Source organism: Podarcis muralis, chromosome 3, assembly GCF_964188315.1.
Source record: "Podarcis muralis chromosome 3, rPodMur119.hap1.1, whole genome shotgun sequence".
Taxonomy (NCBI): Eukaryota; Metazoa; Chordata; class Lepidosauria; order Squamata; family Lacertidae; genus Podarcis; species Podarcis muralis.
Window position 1 is genome coordinate 54,646,841 of NC_135657.1, and position 17,387 is coordinate 54,664,227.

A 17,387-nucleotide genomic window follows, 5' to 3' on the forward strand; every position below is an offset into this window, starting at 1 on the left:
CACGCCTACAGAACACAGATCATTAATCAGTTCATAAAACTGTTGTCAAGCACTGGACGTAATTCACAATCAGAACAAGTTCACGTAGAAGCCTTTCCATGTAACTTCTGGACTGGCCTTAATTCAACCATCTATTTAGGTCAGAATGATTACCTAGAAACTATACTCATTTTAAGCCAGATGTTTTAAGTTCTCTCATCCTGATTTATTATTTTAACCATTTTTGAATGCCCAATAATTTCCGTTCCATCTGTGAACATTTTAATGTACAGCCTTCCAAATTCCTGGAACTATGTTACTGAATAACCCCAGATATGCTAACTCAGAGGTCAGTGGGGCTTACTCTCTAGTAAATGTGCTTGGGATTGCAACCTTAATGCACACCACACCATGGATACAGGCCCTCTCCCTTCATGTGTATCCCAGCTCCCAGGACCTAAGGTGTGCTGGGCGATACAGAGTTAGAGTGTACACCTGGCTGCAAAGAAACTTAAGAAGGATCTCTTCAGGTGTAGGAGACACTAACTGCATTTTGTAGCCCAGATGATGATCTGGAAGGGGTCAGGCTGGACTAGCATAGAACCCCCCAGTCTCTGTCTGACCTTTGCTAGTGCAACAACTCCCAACAGGGCGTTTCTATTCTCATTTCTTCCTTGACTTAGCTTCCATTTGTTTTAAGTTTCGTTTCTTCTGCCTAATCTTGAATAGAGCCACTTCAGCTCTGTGGTTGTGTTTGAACTGGTATGCTGCACCACACTTCCAGTATCTATACCACCAGATGCTGGTATCATACTGTTTGGATCCCAGTACAATGAAGTGACCATGGGACAAATCCCCTCTTGTCAAAAGCAGAACAATTACATCCCATATAGCAATGTGGTGAAAGCAAATATTTTCCTTTCCACAAGATAGCCAAAATTGGGATTGGCGGTGTCCTTTTCACATGGGGATGACCTGGGTTTTTTGGCGGCAGTGGGGGTGGGTAATGTTCTTTTATTCTGGCTCAGCCTTAGACTTGTACTAACAAAACAATTCACTAGTTAATAAAATATCCACATCTACCTCAAGGTTATGTTTAAGAGAAATCTACACCCATTGTTTTTACCAAGCTACCTCCATTTACGAATCAATGTCATTGTTTACTCTGCATTCATCAGAATAAATCTTTACTGCAAACATGAGGAAAAGGAAAGAGGGCAATTGCAGTCTTGGTCAAGCCCTCCTGTTGCAACATCATCAGTAGGAACTGTGTTTGACAACACCCTCTTTTATAAAAAGGCACAGACTACTTGAAAGGCACTTTGTCCTTTGGTGAAAGTTCATCCTATGGAAACACCACTTGACAATCAGTGTAATAAAAGAGGGCAGGAGCAGAACAGTCACTTATTGTGCATTAACAGTCATCACCTTGAGCAGAAGGAGCAAGTCAAGAGGTGTAGCAGAGCAGGAACTCTACAAAATATCAATAATAGTTATAGTTCACAATTTAGAATTGTGAAAAATGTGGAGCTGCCTAAAGCCAATTTTCACCAGTTCCTCCTGCTCCCCACTGCCAAACCCATTCCACATTCCTTTTGTGAGACTCCCATCTTTCAGGAAAGGCTTTTCAGAGAGTATAGTGAGAGGAGAGGGCAGAACTGGGCAGCTTTCTGATTGTGTACATCGAAGCACACAGCTTTATACACTTAAACCCCCTGTGGAAAAGGCTTTCAAAAAGTTTCCAAAAGGAAAGTGAAGTGAACCTATAGAACATGCCATTTCCCCAAAGGCATGCAAAACATATCCAAAGGAGAAACTTCTGTTGTTTATACCATTTCTACTAATACACTTCACTGAACCATCACAATAAGAATATGCAAAGGCTCCCCAAAGTTGCTATGAATTCAGTCCACTGAGCCTATTCAGAGGAAACAGCCAAAAGCGCATCTTCTGACATACAGGAAATCACTAACAGGAAAGAAGAAAACAGCATGCTAAGCTTTATCTGCTCATCTGTTTGAGACTGAATAGAATCCAGCACTTTTGTCTAACAGTTTTGTGCCCTTTTTACTGTTAAGAAAGGTTCATATTTCACAACATTGTTCTATTAATATTCAGAAGACAAGCTTTAAGGCGGGGTGATGAAAATGGGGGAAAGAACCTGTAAATTGCAACCATTCATTAAAATGATCCATGAGGCAGGATTTTCATTTCTAACTCGGTAACCTCACTGCATGTTTCCTGTTTACAGAGTCGCAGATGGCTAGAAATGTAAGATTCCCATGATAAAGGAAAGAGTTCATATCAACTGCATGCCCTATTGGCTCTTTTTTATGGTATAAGGAAATCCGATGACTCTGTTGCAAGAGGGGTAGGAAGGTCCATTAAGGCAGCCTCCATGGCATAAGAAGTCAAACCTGGTTCTCATCAAGTCTGTGCAACCTATTTTGAAGGGACTTAAAAGTTTTCAGACAATAAAAACTAAGTGTCACATTTCTAAATCTAAAGCATTCTCAAGATCTGTAATGCAGGAATAAATCACAAGATGAGTTCCAAATATGAGGCATATCCCCACACCAGCTCCTTAACCCAGAAGTCTACCACATTAAAGTAGGCACTCTCAACTAGAATCCTTGGAGAGACAGCAGAGATGCACAAGCTCTGTCACTTCTCCATCGCCCAGGCCCACCTCCAACTTTCAACGCAGGAGGGCAAATGTCTGCAGTAAGGAGGACTATAGTCTCTCTATCCACTTAATGCATTTTGCTTTAAAGAGTGGTGTGCCTGTTCGTCTTTGAAGGTATAAGACAGAAGCCACAAGTCTGTGGTAAGCACGTTTCGCATTCAGATGCCCAGGCAGCAGGGCTGCATTCAACCCTGAGCCTGAGACCTCGGAGAATCAATGCCAGTCAGAGGAGCCAGTACTGGATCAGAGGAACTGGTGGTATGGCAGGAACAAGGCAGTAGTTCTACTACATTGCTTAAGTGTACTTTGTATTTTTGCAAGGAAGGAAGATGGAGAAGGAACCCATTTAAGGGAAATTCCCTCATTCCGAATAGGATTCTTTGCAAGAAAAGGGAAAAGTTGACAGCTATGCCTATTGTGACCCCTAGTTCCCTTCAATAAGAAAAACATCCCCTCACTAACCACAGTCCAGCAAAATCCAGTTTCCCCATAGGAAATTATGTGTCCTGCAGTGATTCTAAATAGAATATTTGCAACTCAACCTTTTGCCTAACCTCCCACCCACCATGTTTTTCTCATTATGGTTATTAGGGCACAGGAGCAACTCAGACTTTGTATGATTAGCCCATCTTAACTTAATCAGCTTGTGCTGCTACAGTTTGAAGCCGGTTAGCTTGTGTACTGGCTATGGCGTACCATATCTGGCAATCACACGCCCAAATGAAAAGGTCATATGCTACAACTCTCTAGGTCACCAGCAAGACATACATGCATATATGGGTGTGGGTGTGGGTGTGGGTTTGCGTGCCTACACACATACGCTAGTTGGATGTTTACAGTGATACAGCATTTCATTTACCATGATCTAGCTCTAGATTTCAGCCCCAGTTTATCCTGCCTTTTATAAGACAGATGATTATCTCTGATCCATATGAGAGCTCAGGACACTTAAATCTTGTGATTGCTAAATAGCCAGATGGGCTGTCTGTCTGTCTGTCTCTCTCTCTCACACACACACACACACAAACACATCTCAAAGATTCTTTAGAACTTAGTAGAGTCTGGAGAAACAAAGCACCTGCAAAAAAGGGAGCAGTTCAGTGTCTAAATTCAGGCATTTATTTGCTCAGGGTCGTGCCTAGCAAAAGCAAACAATTATTGTGAGAAATATAAAACTAACTGATTCCTAAAAGCTAAACAAGGTATTACAAGCTCCTGTGGGCCAACAAACTATAAATGTACATGGACTTTCCCCTCATTCAATGAACATTACCTGTATGTTACATCTTATAAATATAATGTCATGAGATGTTAAAGACAGAATTGAAATTTTGCTTTTCAGTCTCTATCAATATTACAAAACTGGTGGAGAACAATTGAAAATATTGTTCATATTCTCCTAAAAGCTAAAAATTTGTCCTACTGAAGAAGAGGTGCAAGACGATGGGTTGGACTGGATGTATTCAGGCACTAGGTATAGTGAACCTCTTCACATATAGTTATATGAATTATTGAAAAAGCATGGATTAAAGGCCCAGAACAGGGAATCACAATAAGGTTCAGTTTGGAAGGCTTACATGCTCCAACAAAGAGCTGGTTTGCATACAACACTAAACCAACCTGTAAAACAGCACAAATGCACAGGTCCCTGGAGGAGAGATTGCCACCATTTCACTTTTTCCCTGGTCCTCCTGCTTCTGTGAGCTAAGCCATGATTTGCTTCAGCATGGCTGTCTGAACCCAAGCTTGTGGTTTGTCTCCTCCAGGCAAACCTTGAGCTGTAAACCCAAGAGTAGTTTGGAAGAAGACAAGCCATGAGCCTGGGTTCAGATGACCAAAGCAAACCATGGCTTAGCTCACAGTAGAATGAGGACTAGGAAAGGAGCACAGCGGTTGCAATTTCCTCTCCAAGAACCCCCAGTACACTAAACCATGGTTTGACTTAAAGTTACTGGTACATGTAAACTATTTCATTGTCCAGCTCATTGTCAAACCTTCTCATATCAGATTGTTGTAACTCAATTTTGGGGTATTCACATGCATTCAAACGCATGTAAAGTTTAAAATAAAAAATACAGTTGCAAAGAAATGCTATTAGGAAGTACAGTTGTTTTATGGCTTAAAACCAATGCAAATAGATAGAAAACAACATTTCTATACAGCACGGGCCAAAATGTTATTTTAAGCAACATACACTTACACACAATCTTTGTTTCCAAAAAGCCTCACCTTTAAATAGAAAGGGCAAGCAAAAAGAATGCATATCTGTGTTGGGAAATACCCCTACCTTGACTTGCTGCTTATAAAGCTTCTTTTTCCCCTGTGTTGTTTATTTAGTACTAATAGTATGCTCATTTACACACTGCCTAGGTGTTTGTCTAGAGGAAATCATACTATTATGAAATGGAAATATTTAAAAAACGCCTCTGCATACTGAATGGGATATTCTTTAAGTTTGGGCTACACTACACTACATTTCTACTAAACTTTTCATTTCTTTGGGCTTTTCTGAAAACCTTAGCCATTGCCATTCAAATGCCAGTAAAAATAACAATATACAAAATATTTCCTCTCTCTGCCTCCACACCTGCTTCTAATGGAGTTTTAAATTTAAAGTAAACCAATGCCAATCAAATCCTGACAGCCAACTGTGCAAATTCAAAATTTGGCAAGGAAAGCTGACATAATCCTGTGGAGAAAGTAAAACTTTGACAAATAAAGCAAACACAATTCATTAGAGGCAAAAGATAAAGACCATATTCTTATTAAAATTACCACTTGTGTAAATGTTACTAAATGTTTGAAAATCAATGTGATAATCACTGTATTTTCACTTATTTAACTGTGGTCAGACTCAAGAGATCACAGCCAAACCATTTTCTGGCAGTTGTGAACACGAGTTGGGTTAATCTGATGCTGCTTCATCATTCTTGCCAATTTCTCCTTCCTTCCTTTCTTTGCTCAAACCATGGTTTGCCAATTCAGAGATCATGCTTTGAAGAAACTAGGAAAGGGATGAAGGAATCAGCATGTAAGAAAGTAATGCAAGCCCATGATCCTTTAAGGCTACGATCACCAATGATGGCATGACCATGTTGTTTGAACTGGGTGGATGACTGACTTCACAAGGAAACAAGCTTAATGTTTTAAATAAATAGATCAACCAGGTTTTATTGTATACTTCATATCCTTGGGTTTATCTACTTGTTAATTGCTACCCAACACATACCCTTGGAATGGCAAAAGTTAAAAATAAATAAATAAGCAAAACAGCACAAAGGGGAATAGAGAAATATAGCAAATAGCAAATAACACAAATATTAATTTTTAAAAGTATTAATATCATCAGGTAGTTCTTCCCATGGAAAGCTGTAACAATTTTGCAGACAACACGAATGAAATTATTCTGGACAGGACTTGGGTATGCCAGTGCTCTAATCACACTATTAGTATCAACATTATTACTTTAGCATCCAATGGAATGACACAATTATTAGGGTAAAGGTAAAGGTTAAACTGGCTGTAGCACCATCAATTAATTCTGCCTAATTCTTTGTGATGTAGGTTCTCTGCAGCAATAACCACACATAAGGGAAATTTAATAAACAATCAAATGCCTTCCAATACTTCACTGGTCAATTATTACTTTTTTGTAAAGTGTGAATAGATAGTACTTTCAGGCTTTATTCACATCTTGGAATCCTTCTAATTAGATTAATGTTCAGGTTCGCCTGCTGGCACAACATGCCTGGAACCCAAATAAAAAAGTGAGCAATGTCCGAACTTGGAAATATTACTTTGTCCAACAGAAAATGATGTTTCTTAATATTATATCATAATGAAATAATCACACAAAATAATTAGTAATTAGGGCTCCATTTCACAGCTTGCTTACTCTTTAGGCCTATTATATTAGCAAATAATTAAAGCTAAACAGAATGGCTACATTCAGACATTACGTGAAATCATACTTTAGCACGACATGAATGAGCCTAGGTGATTCTTGAACTTACCCACACCCCCATCTCCTTTTGTTTCCACTTCCACTTCTATTTTACCACAACTTGTCATGTCATCTGAGCCAACAAACTGTTATTATTGTTAACTATGGTCTGCTTTAAACAAGCAAGCTTGAAATCATAGTTAACAATAATAACAGTTTGCCAATTCAGGGGGGGAAATACAACCCGTGGTTAAGCAAAGATGGAAACAAAAGCTTCCAAAGTCCACAATTTTTTCATCTAGGCTAGAGCAGCACACTGTCACATAAGGGGAAAGAATCTTCTTTCAGCTGTATTTGTATTTGTTCATAGGAATGTGGAATTCAATGAATAATGCATCTATTCTTAGGTGAACATTCCAAATTATCAAAAGCAGTTGAACAGTATGCCTGCAAACTTCCCAGTCAGGCAATAACTGGGGCTTTACATAAAATTTAGTCCAAGACATAAATGAATGTTCGCTGCCACTTTACCACAATTTCTTTGTAAATTTAACAAAACAAACTAACCGTGGTTATTTTGCTCTATGGTTCTCCTCTTTTCTTCCACTGTTTCCTGAATCAGCAACATTGAGACATGTTAGTATGTTGAGCACATTGACATGACTCGGTTGCTTCAACAAATCTTCTGAAAGACAAAAATATTTAGAAAAAAGATTTAGAATAAAATTAGAAATACTTTCCAATACCTGCAGATGTTTGGGTACATTTCCAAAGACCTAACTCATACACTAATAAACCAGACAACTTGGGTGTGCCTTCCCTAAGCCTTCCCTATAGAATAAAAGGTAATCATGCTAGACAGTTCTTCTAATGACCATTAATTCCCCCAAGGATAGCATTTTTGCCTTTTATCCTAGAGGCAATCAATTCTAGAGACACTCAGTTCTTGATACACATCTGGATGTCCCAGTTTAGGTGGTATGAAGATGGACAATTTTGGATTCTGCCTTCTACAACAAAAACTCTTGTGGAGTTTTCATGATATAAAGTGGCTCATTATTAAAGATGTAAAACCAGTGGTTGATTCTTTGATAACAAGTTGTTTGCATGCAATTTCCTAAAGGGAATTGTATCCCCAGGAACAAAACACAGAGCCAGTGAAGCATCTATGTGACTGCAAGTAAGGGCCTAAATTACATGTTCTTAATTCAGCACTAGTGGTCAAAGCAAGACAATAATACAGAAGAATGTTCTTTATTTCACTCATGCCCCTTCTTATGCACCAAGGACAGAGGTCACTTCCAGACAATCTGTTTATTGAGCATTCATCCTGATTGGTTTGCAGGGAGATCAGACAATGTTGGCTATTTAATGAGCATTCATTCCCATTTGTTTGGGTGGGGGGTTGCATTAAAGCAAATGTTATCTCACTCTTTCCAGAACATTTCCCCATCATTTTCCTAATGGGAAAAAGTCTTGATCTTCTGTGGAAGAAGATTTGTTGTACAAGAGCTTCCAATCAACTATAATTGTGCAACATGGATTTGCCAGTATGTAAATGAATCCCACCCCAAAATAGTGACAGTCTGAAAGTGCAACTTGGACTACTTCACTCCATACAACAATATGCTGCTTACTTCCTTCAATGTGCTTGAGCTGGATAGTCCAGGAATGGCAACATTTACCAAGTCTTTATAAAGAGAGGGAAATGCCTTAAGTCCTTTTCAGGATACTCCCATATGCAGTGGCGGGATATACAGAAAGAAAACTCAAATTCAGTTTAAGCCTCCACATTGTGCTGGACATACATGACCTGCTCACACTTTACATGGACAGTGTGCCCATAACTCAGTTCTCAAAACTATCATCATTGCTCTTTCCTAGAAGGCAACCAGCTCCCTCTGGTCTTCTTCTCCATCACCTTGTTTGTAATAACTGAAGATATCACCACTTTGCTTCACTATCTAAATAAAGCAGCTTGAATGATAAATCTTTAAACAGCTAAATGGCGTTTTTCATTCCTACCAACCAAGTCACTTTCCAGTTGGAAAAACATGCAATATTTCTGGATGTATTTCATATGAAACTGAAATTAACAAGCCTGCTTTTCAGCTTCTTCTTCCCAGAATTTAGTACCTTGTTGTACTAGATATTTATTTTTTACAACGGTTCTAGAGTGAAAGAAGAGTAGGTCTATTTTAAAATGAAAAGTTTCTTTCAAATTCCTGGAGGGAGTGAAGCACAAACTATTATGAGGACATTTTAAAATTTGCTTTTGGAGGTTACTTAATAGAGATAATTATCACAGAACATTGGTGTTAAAAGGCATCACATGGTAACAGCAGAGGCACCTGACCACTGCCTGTCTGCCATCAAAGAGAACTCTGGGGATGTAGAAGACTACTATGGTACAAAAAAATCATGGATTAAATAAATGTGCTCTTTCTTTCATTATAAAGTTGCCTAGGGGAAGAAAGCATGTATTCCAACATCACTTAGATGTTGAACATCACTTGGCTATCCAGACATCAAAATAAAAGCTTCCCAGAAGCTTCTATTATTTTTCAGGATCAAAGATTAAGCTAGCTCTGAGATAGCCCAAGATCATGGGTATCACAAGGTATATTGCTCACAGAATTATTAACGCCTTGCATCAAAGTGAAGACTTCCTTATTCAATAAGACAGTACAAGGGGTGACTTGTGAACCCATGTTGGGTGGAAACAAAAGAATACTGTCTTGCAAGCATGCAGCTCATGCACTCTTACAAACACACCCCAATGGATGGAAGGGGTGGGGTTGGCTGTGGCAGGGCAGAGCTCAGTAGACTCCTAGATCTGTAGAATTGGAAGTGACTCCGAGGGTCTTCTAGTCCAACCTCCTTCAATGCATAAATATGTAGGTGGTCCTCTGGGGATCAAACCTGCGACCTTGTCATTATCAGCTCCATGCTGTAACCAACTGAGCTAACTGTTCCTTCCTGTAAATAGGCATATGGGCACTCATACCATTCAATACTCAACTGAAAAATACAATTTCCACATAAATGTCATAAACACTGCATCAATGCTTTTCTGTTTCTCACATGGAATAGCTGTGCTTCATAGGAAGCTTTTTCAGATGGGGGACAGGTTGGGGCCAGCTCCTTAAAAAGCATCCTAAAGCTCTTCAGGTCTTGGACTAGGGCCAAGTAATACAGCCTTGCTGTCTATATAGAGTAGGAACAGCTCCTGTTCTTAGTGAGCCACAAACTCTCAATCCTAGCTCATCCCTTGTTGAATGATTGAGGTTCTACAAGTATTTTGCCAGTCAAAGTTCTTACTTGGTGCTGAACCAATCAACGATTCTATCTATTAAGCATTTGTGAGGAAGGTTCTTGAAATATACTAAGCTCAAAAGGGTAACACATGGAGAATCAAATCTAATTTTCAATGTGAACAATTACCGTATTTTTTGCTCTATAAGACTCACTTTTTCCTTCCTAAAAAGTAAGGGGAAATGTGTGTGCATCTTTTGGAGCGAATACAGGCTGCACAGCTATCACAGAAGCCAGAACAGCAAGAGGGATTGCTGCTTTCACTGCGCAGTGATCCCTCTTGCTGTTCTGGCTTCTGAGAGTCAGAATATTTTTTTTCTTGTTTTCCTCCTCCAAAAACTAGGTGCGTCTTGTGGTCTGGTGCGTCTTATAGAGTGAAAAATACAGTAATTTCTGTGCTTTGGACCCAGTATCTATTCCAGAAGGATTCAAAAACAAATTACCCACAATTTCATTAAGAAGTAGAACTCCTGTCTCAATAATATAAGGCAAAACAGAATTAGCATATATCAACACCAAACTGGAAATCACACCCAAAAGGAAGCATGAGCAATAAGATTTGAAAGAGATTATTTGTTCCCAGCTATTATAACAAGACTGTTTGCATTTGTGTTGGACACTTCCTCAAAAGCAAAACAACCTTGTTTCATAGTGGAAGCTGATCAAATACCCAAGATTCCAACCATTACAACATTGTACAAAACAGGACATTACAACATTGGAATTCTTGTCTTCAAATGCAACCAGAAAAGAAACTGATTTCAATTAAAATTGCTGGAGAGCTATAAATGAAGAATGTGTAAAATTTATTAGCAGAAATCCAATTAACAGACCTGGAACAACACCAATAATAAGTTATGGTTAGAATGTCTAAGGGAAACACACAATGAAGTAACTTTTATTAAGCATAAGTAATAGTTACATCTGCTTAAAGCTACGTTTATGCTGCCAACGCAATAGAGTTCAATGAAAATACATATACCATGCATAAGTTCATTGCAGTGCCTGATTTTCCATGACAAGATGCTGACCACTCCTGGTGCAAACAGCAACTCCATGGTAACAGAGTGATTAGTTAAGGAAAGAGACACAACAAATAGGAGCCTAAAAAACCAGAATTGCTCAGGGAGCTCAGGTAACACCTGTTACACATAAGGGATGCTTCATGTTGTATCTTAGTTACACAAAGCTATCTTTGTGTGGGAAAATGATCATAAAATCATTTCCTATCAAAGTTGTAATATATTGCATGCAGTAGCAATGTGATGCCATTATTCCACACCTGAGCCCTAACTCCCTTGAAGGACACGCAAAGGTGCAGTCTCACTGATGCATATGTTCCCAATATTTCAAACAGAACTTGATGACTCCAGGTCAAAAGAGACTACCCAGGCAAGAACCAAGAGGCAGCTGCTTTAAAAAGTTTGCTACATGATTGATGTACCTGCACAGAGAGGCAGTAATTTACTGCCCCCAACTATGCAATACGCAAAACATTATCCAAATCCTTCTGCTGCAATCACTTGGAATGCTACAGAAAGGAGATCACACTGGAATGACTACTAAATTTTGGTCATGTTCAGACATAATGCTAAACCATTGTTTAGTGTGGAAAGAACAAGCTGCAACAATGGCTGGGGTCCTCTATTCTCCCCTTTCTGTAGATGTAGTTGCAAAGAGGCATTCAGAAGCTTTCCCTTCCAATTTCTGTTAGCTAGTTTTGCATGTTGTCTGAACTGAAACCAAAACTGATTAACGTTAACAAGCCAGATTACTGTTTAACCAAGCCATTTACATAACCCATGGTTCGAAGTTGGATTCTTTCAAACAAGCTACGGATAAGATTTACCAGGGTTAGAAGTTTTTGAGCAACATGAAAAGTTTCAATTAATGTCAGCTACAAGCTAAAGATTCTGAATTTCTCCTTTTGTGGGAGGGGGAATTTGTGAGTCCAAAGCTTGCCTAGGCTTATTCTTGCAACACTGAACTATGGTTTAGCATGCAGACTGGCTACAAGAAACCAGCAGCAGTACAAGTAGTCACCACAGTTTAACACATGCTATGCAGCCACTATTATAACACAACCACTTTGTTAAAGTTCAGCTAAGTTCTAGGTCTAATCAGTGCCAGACCAGGCCAGGTCATGAATGAACATGGAAGAATAAAAAGTGGGATATAACTTAACAATAAATACGTAGCAATCGTGTTGGGGGTTTTGTCCTCTCTTGACAGATGTTAGGTACCTAAACATTTGGGGGCTTGAGGACATAGCCCAGTTTAAAGTAGAATTAAATAAAGTAGCATGAACTTACTTTTTAAAATTCTTCTGTCATTTGAAGATGGGATTATGCAAATTCCATGCAATGATAGGACATCTGCATAATGGAAGAATGTACTACGGGAAGCCCGCACAGCTGCTGTTTACACCTTACTGGTAGTCACTGCCTGAGGCACATTTTGGCCTATGATGTGCTTAGATACTTTTCAGGTTGAGGACTTTACTATAAAAGGGTAGAAGCCAAGACATGCTTCTACTCCACCCAAACCCAGGTCTTTAATAGCTGGTTAATGAACCTGCCATTAATTGCTTTGCACTACTATGACCAGATGTTCCTAATTTGGATGTACTCTTCATTACCCATTTCAATAGTTTCAGAACTCTGTTGGGTTCCTTAAAGGAGTAAGAAATTCTGCCCCAAAATAGTCAGCTTTTTATTTAAGTGATAGAAACGTGTTCCATCCAAAAATAATGGATTTGCTTGAACCTTTCCTTCCAAGTTTCATAATGGAACTTTATTTGGATTGATGTTTCCTGAGCCGTGAGCTAATCTGGCACAAAATATTTCCTAATTCCTGCCACTAAAATGAGCTTAATCTTGTTAAAAATATTGTGAAAACTCTTGTCACTATGTGCCACAAAACAGTACATCAGCACATCCCAGAAAGAAAGAAAAATTACAGCAGTCGTAGAGCAGGTGAAGTTTATTTTCCTCCAATTGCCCCAATGAGGGGGAAATCCTTTTTCCCCCAGAAAGAACCAAAAGGAGTGGCAACACTCCCTCTAGACATTCCACCCTGCTAGTATGAGCCCAACAAGACTTTGGATTTGGCATTTAATCCACCTTAAATTTCATTTGCATTGGCCCAGTAGGATTTCTTTGTCAGCTGACTTTGTTCACTCATCATACCTTCAGCTCTTTCTCCAGGTACAAAGTTTGTGCCTACCTGTTAACTTCCAAATAACTGAATTTTACAGAAAATGCATTTTCAAGGTCAGGCAACAATAACTGAAAGAGAATATTCAACTACATTTACTATTTATCAGGTCAAACCTACTTTTACATAGGTTTTTCAGATCGTAGCAGGCTCATCTTTACTTGGCTTCACTTTGCTTAAATAAGCAGAACAAATCTGAGTTTGGGCTTATCACAATTTGATGGAAGCAAACGCATTGTCTGATTTGGAAAGGGGGACATCAAAAGCTTAGTAGAACTATTCAAGGAAAACAACCACTTTTTGTAAATGGAGATTCAGATGACAGAATCTTGATTCTGGGTTAGTTGTGCAAATTGGCACTTGCCACACATCCCATCCCATAATTCATTAAGTCTTCAAGAATCAAGAGTTTTCAAAAATAATATAAAGGGTTTTCCTTGCAAGGAAGAAAAGTATATATAGGAATTAGAGGGCAAGAATCAAACAAAGGAGCAAGAAAGAGTAGCTGGGTAAAGAGAAAGCACTGAAAAAGCTCTGTGCAGGGCTGATCATGGAATTCCACCGCATCCCTCTTCTGAGTCTTGGAAGATGCTGCTAGCATGCCTACATCAACTTCCCTTAGTGAAGAGGATATCAGCTTTCTGAAATGGCAACAATGGAGGGGGGGGGACCACCCTCAAGATTCCCAGGGTACTTGTGTCTTCCAAGCTAGGTTTCAACCTTTCTTGGCAAATTTACAAACGTTCATGATACACTCAGTCCTGCTTATACCTTAACCAGGACAGTTCAAGCTGAGTAACTTAGTGTCAGCTTCAGTTCCTGCGCGCTCTAGCTAATATCAGAACTCATTACAACAGTTGCTGCCGATTCCACTGGGCAAAAACAGTTGTTGTCAATGTGGTGCTTGTGGAAACAATGGCATCCTCGAGATCTCCCCTAGTACTCTCAAAGCCTCTGAGCTGTACCCACTCATGGCTATCTTTCTTTCCCTTTAAAAGCATCCAGAAGGAGGGAGCTGGAAGAGCAACACTCTGTCCCATGTCCCCCTCTCAGCTCTATGTAATTTTTAAGGCCCAGATTAATTCTGCTAGATCCAAATTTTGCCAGATGCCTTGGCAAGGTGATGTGTGTACAAGTGCTTTCTCTCTTTCTATCTCTTTGGGGTGGGGAGCTGATCCAGAAGTGGCCAGAAAGGGAAGCACACACTGCACTTGCTCACAAATCCAAATGCACCGATTGGCCTGAAAAGGTTGTGGACCTCTAGGATGGACAAATTGTGATCGGATGGACAGAATAAGGCAGCTTCATGTGTTTACTTACATCTCTAAAAGGTTATGATGCAAGTAGCTGCCCCTCCTTTCCGACATTTGCAAAGGCTGTGGCAACATATAAAACTCTGGGGCATAACTCAGTTCTCTCTTACACAAATCCTGTTGGAGTGAATTGAAAATGCCTTCAGTGGAAGTTTGAATGGTAGAGAATCCATTTCAGCCAGATTTGTGTATCCTGGATATCATAGTCTCAGAGTTCTATGCACCAAAAAGAAACAAACCTGGTATTTAAAACATTTACATGCTAGATTCTCCAATTATAGGGTCTGCATGCCAGCAGAAACATTAGTCATTTGCTTAGTAACAAACCAAAATGAAATCCTTTTACATTTGGTTTCCATACAATATCATTTACTTTTATAACTCGATTTTTCAAAAGGTTTCTATCTTTAAGACAAAGTTTTGCACAGTATTTAAATTTTACCACTATTCCTATATATAGACTTCATCTTACTAAAATAGCAGTGCTCAAGCACATGGGTGGAAACTTAACAGTAAATCTGAGCAGCTTGGAGAGCTCGTATGAATTTTACAGTAAGAGCACTTCACATTAGACATGGAATAGGAAGGCCAGCGGGGACCTAGTCAGCATTCTGCTCTCTTCCACACATGCAGGGTACAGTATTGCAACTATTTCCCAATTCAAGCCTTCTCCTCAAGAGGTAAATGGGTGCAACTCCACTGACACAAAGTTCTCCTAAGGTTATTAATTTGGATGGAAGAAAATAAAACACAAGCTTAACTTGCCAAGCAAAATCATTGACATTTAACATGCCTTGGCTGGATCACATCTGAAAAGTCTAGGGTACTCTCTCTGGTTTTATTGTCATTTAGTTGCATTAGTTATATTAATTGCATACTAACTGAAGACTAAAAAATAATGCAGCAAATATGAAATTGCTCAAACAGAACTTGTGGTTTGTTATTTGGTAGACACAGCAAATGTCGTTTTGAAATGGATCTTTTTTTCTAAAAACAACAACACAAAATGCACATGCACATGGCTACAATTATTTTTTAAAGGGTTTTGTGAGGGGCCACCACAGGCAAAAATAAAAGGCTGCGCAGGATTTGGTACCACACTAGGCTACAATACTGAGTGCTACAATGTGTTTGCAGTTTCATCATGGACCTATGGAGCAGGGATGAGTGGGGAAGGCTGGCTGGCTCAATGGTAGGTTGTTACTGACGAAGTGGCTTGGCAGGGTGCACTGGATTTGGAAATATCAACAGCCCCTGGAGATAGAATCATGAATATAGCTGGAGCCATCTGCAGTTCTCTATTCAAGAAAAGGAAAGAATCTAGTAACAGCACTAAAAAAATGCAAAGGTATTATCTTGCTTAGGAATAATAATTGTCCAGAGTAACATAGCTAGTACCAAACCAGTACTGAACCAGCATACAAATGCGGCAAACTTTACTCTATCAAAATATAAAAAAATAAGCAATTTCTTCTGACTTCAAGGAATGTGATAACAGCTGCAAATATTACTTCTGCCTGACAAGTTGCAGACACCTTTCCATATAAGGTGAAAAATGTATAAAAGCTGTTCAGGCTATACTGTTGCCTCTGTCCCAGCTGGTTCATTACACTCTAGTTGAAGCCTTTACGTTTTTAAAATCTATATAAAAATATTTAGAAGCAGACCACAACCACTTATCTAAAGAACAAAAGTGGGGAGATAAGCTTTAATTAGGATAGAATCATCCCACATTTTGCCTTCTGATGTTTTGTCAGCAGAATAACTCACATTAAAATTGGAGTTCTCAGTGTGTCACCCATGGGCACTTTTCTGGTTGCCAGAATGGAGGGTTACCTGTGTTGCTGTGTTGCTGGTGTTGTTTTTTTTTTTGGGGGGGGGGGGGTTATATGTATTTTGCCTATTTGGGGGGGTGGTGGTTCCAAGTACTGCCTTTTCTTCTGCTGTGAAATGGGTATTTAGTGGCACCCACAACAGTTTCTTTGATTTCCAAATGTGTGCCAGGGTCCAAAAAGGCTAGGGATCCCTGTATTAAACCTTCAAAGTTTAGAACTTAAATACTAAATGCACTTGAACATTATCTTACTGAGATATGGCAGTGTGCTTCATATTCTGAATAATAAGCTTGCACAAGGAATTAAAAATAAATCAACAGAGGGGAAACATGTGGAGAAGGGAAAGGTGGTCTCCATATCAGAATCCCTCAGCAGGCTAGTACTGCAGGCTAATCATCTGTGTCTGCTGAACTAAAACTGGATCTGATGGAAACTCATATATGGGAAAACTCATATCACAGCAACAAAACCTCGTATGTTAGAACCAGAAGTGATTGCAATATTTGTCTTGTGCAAAGTAGAACTCTCCATGTGAGGACATGCACTCTTTCTCCCAAGGTTCCCTGCATAGGAGCCAACGCCTAGGGGCTGAGGTCCCTTTGTCCCCACCCAATAAAATATTTGAGGGGACCCCCCCAGTTGATGGGCATTGCCATTCAAATGGATGTGTGTACAGTACCTCGTGGTCGATTATGTGGAGTGGGGTTTACCTGCCCCCAATATTTTATCCAAGGTGGCACCCCTGGTTTCCTGTACTTTCACTTCATCAATCAGCTCCTTCCTGTTGGTGAGAACCAGGGCCATGCGAGATGACCCCTCTGTTGCTTCTCCCACCTTCTGGGAAATGAAATTGTCCAATTTTGTTGGACTTTACATTTTTGGCAGTTTGCTTTCCAACAGATAATGGGGTAGATGAAGTCTACCATGACTACTATATCTGTCCTTTTTGAATGTCTGGTAATCAGCTCTAAGAAAGCATCATCCACTCCTCAGTCTGGCTTGGAGGTCTATAGCAGACACAGTAAGGTCCCTGTTGATTCCCTCTCTTACAATCTTTACCCATATTCTCTCAATCAGCCTTATATTTCCCAAGTTATGGA

The 17,387-nt window shown here is 39.5% G+C and overlaps 1 protein-coding gene and 1 long non-coding RNA gene across 11 annotated transcripts in view; one reads left to right on the forward strand and one right to left on the reverse strand.

Moving 5' to 3' along the window:
* The window catches only part of TIAM2 (TIAM Rac1 associated GEF 2), a 129,107-nt gene that overhangs the window by 98,564 nt on the left and 13,156 nt on the right, over positions 1-17,387 (reverse strand). For all 9 annotated transcript variants that reach the window (XM_077925881.1, XM_077925880.1, XM_077925879.1 and 6 more), the window contains exon 2: positions 7,176-7,293. The gene's annotated coding sequence lies outside the window, so the exon portion shown is untranslated. The remainder of the gene's footprint in view (positions 1-7,175; positions 7,294-17,387) is intronic.
* Positions 1-17,387, forward strand: part of LOC114594276 (uncharacterized) — a 29,755-nt gene that overhangs the window by 6,241 nt on the left and 6,127 nt on the right. The gene's annotated exons all lie outside the window — the stretch shown is intronic.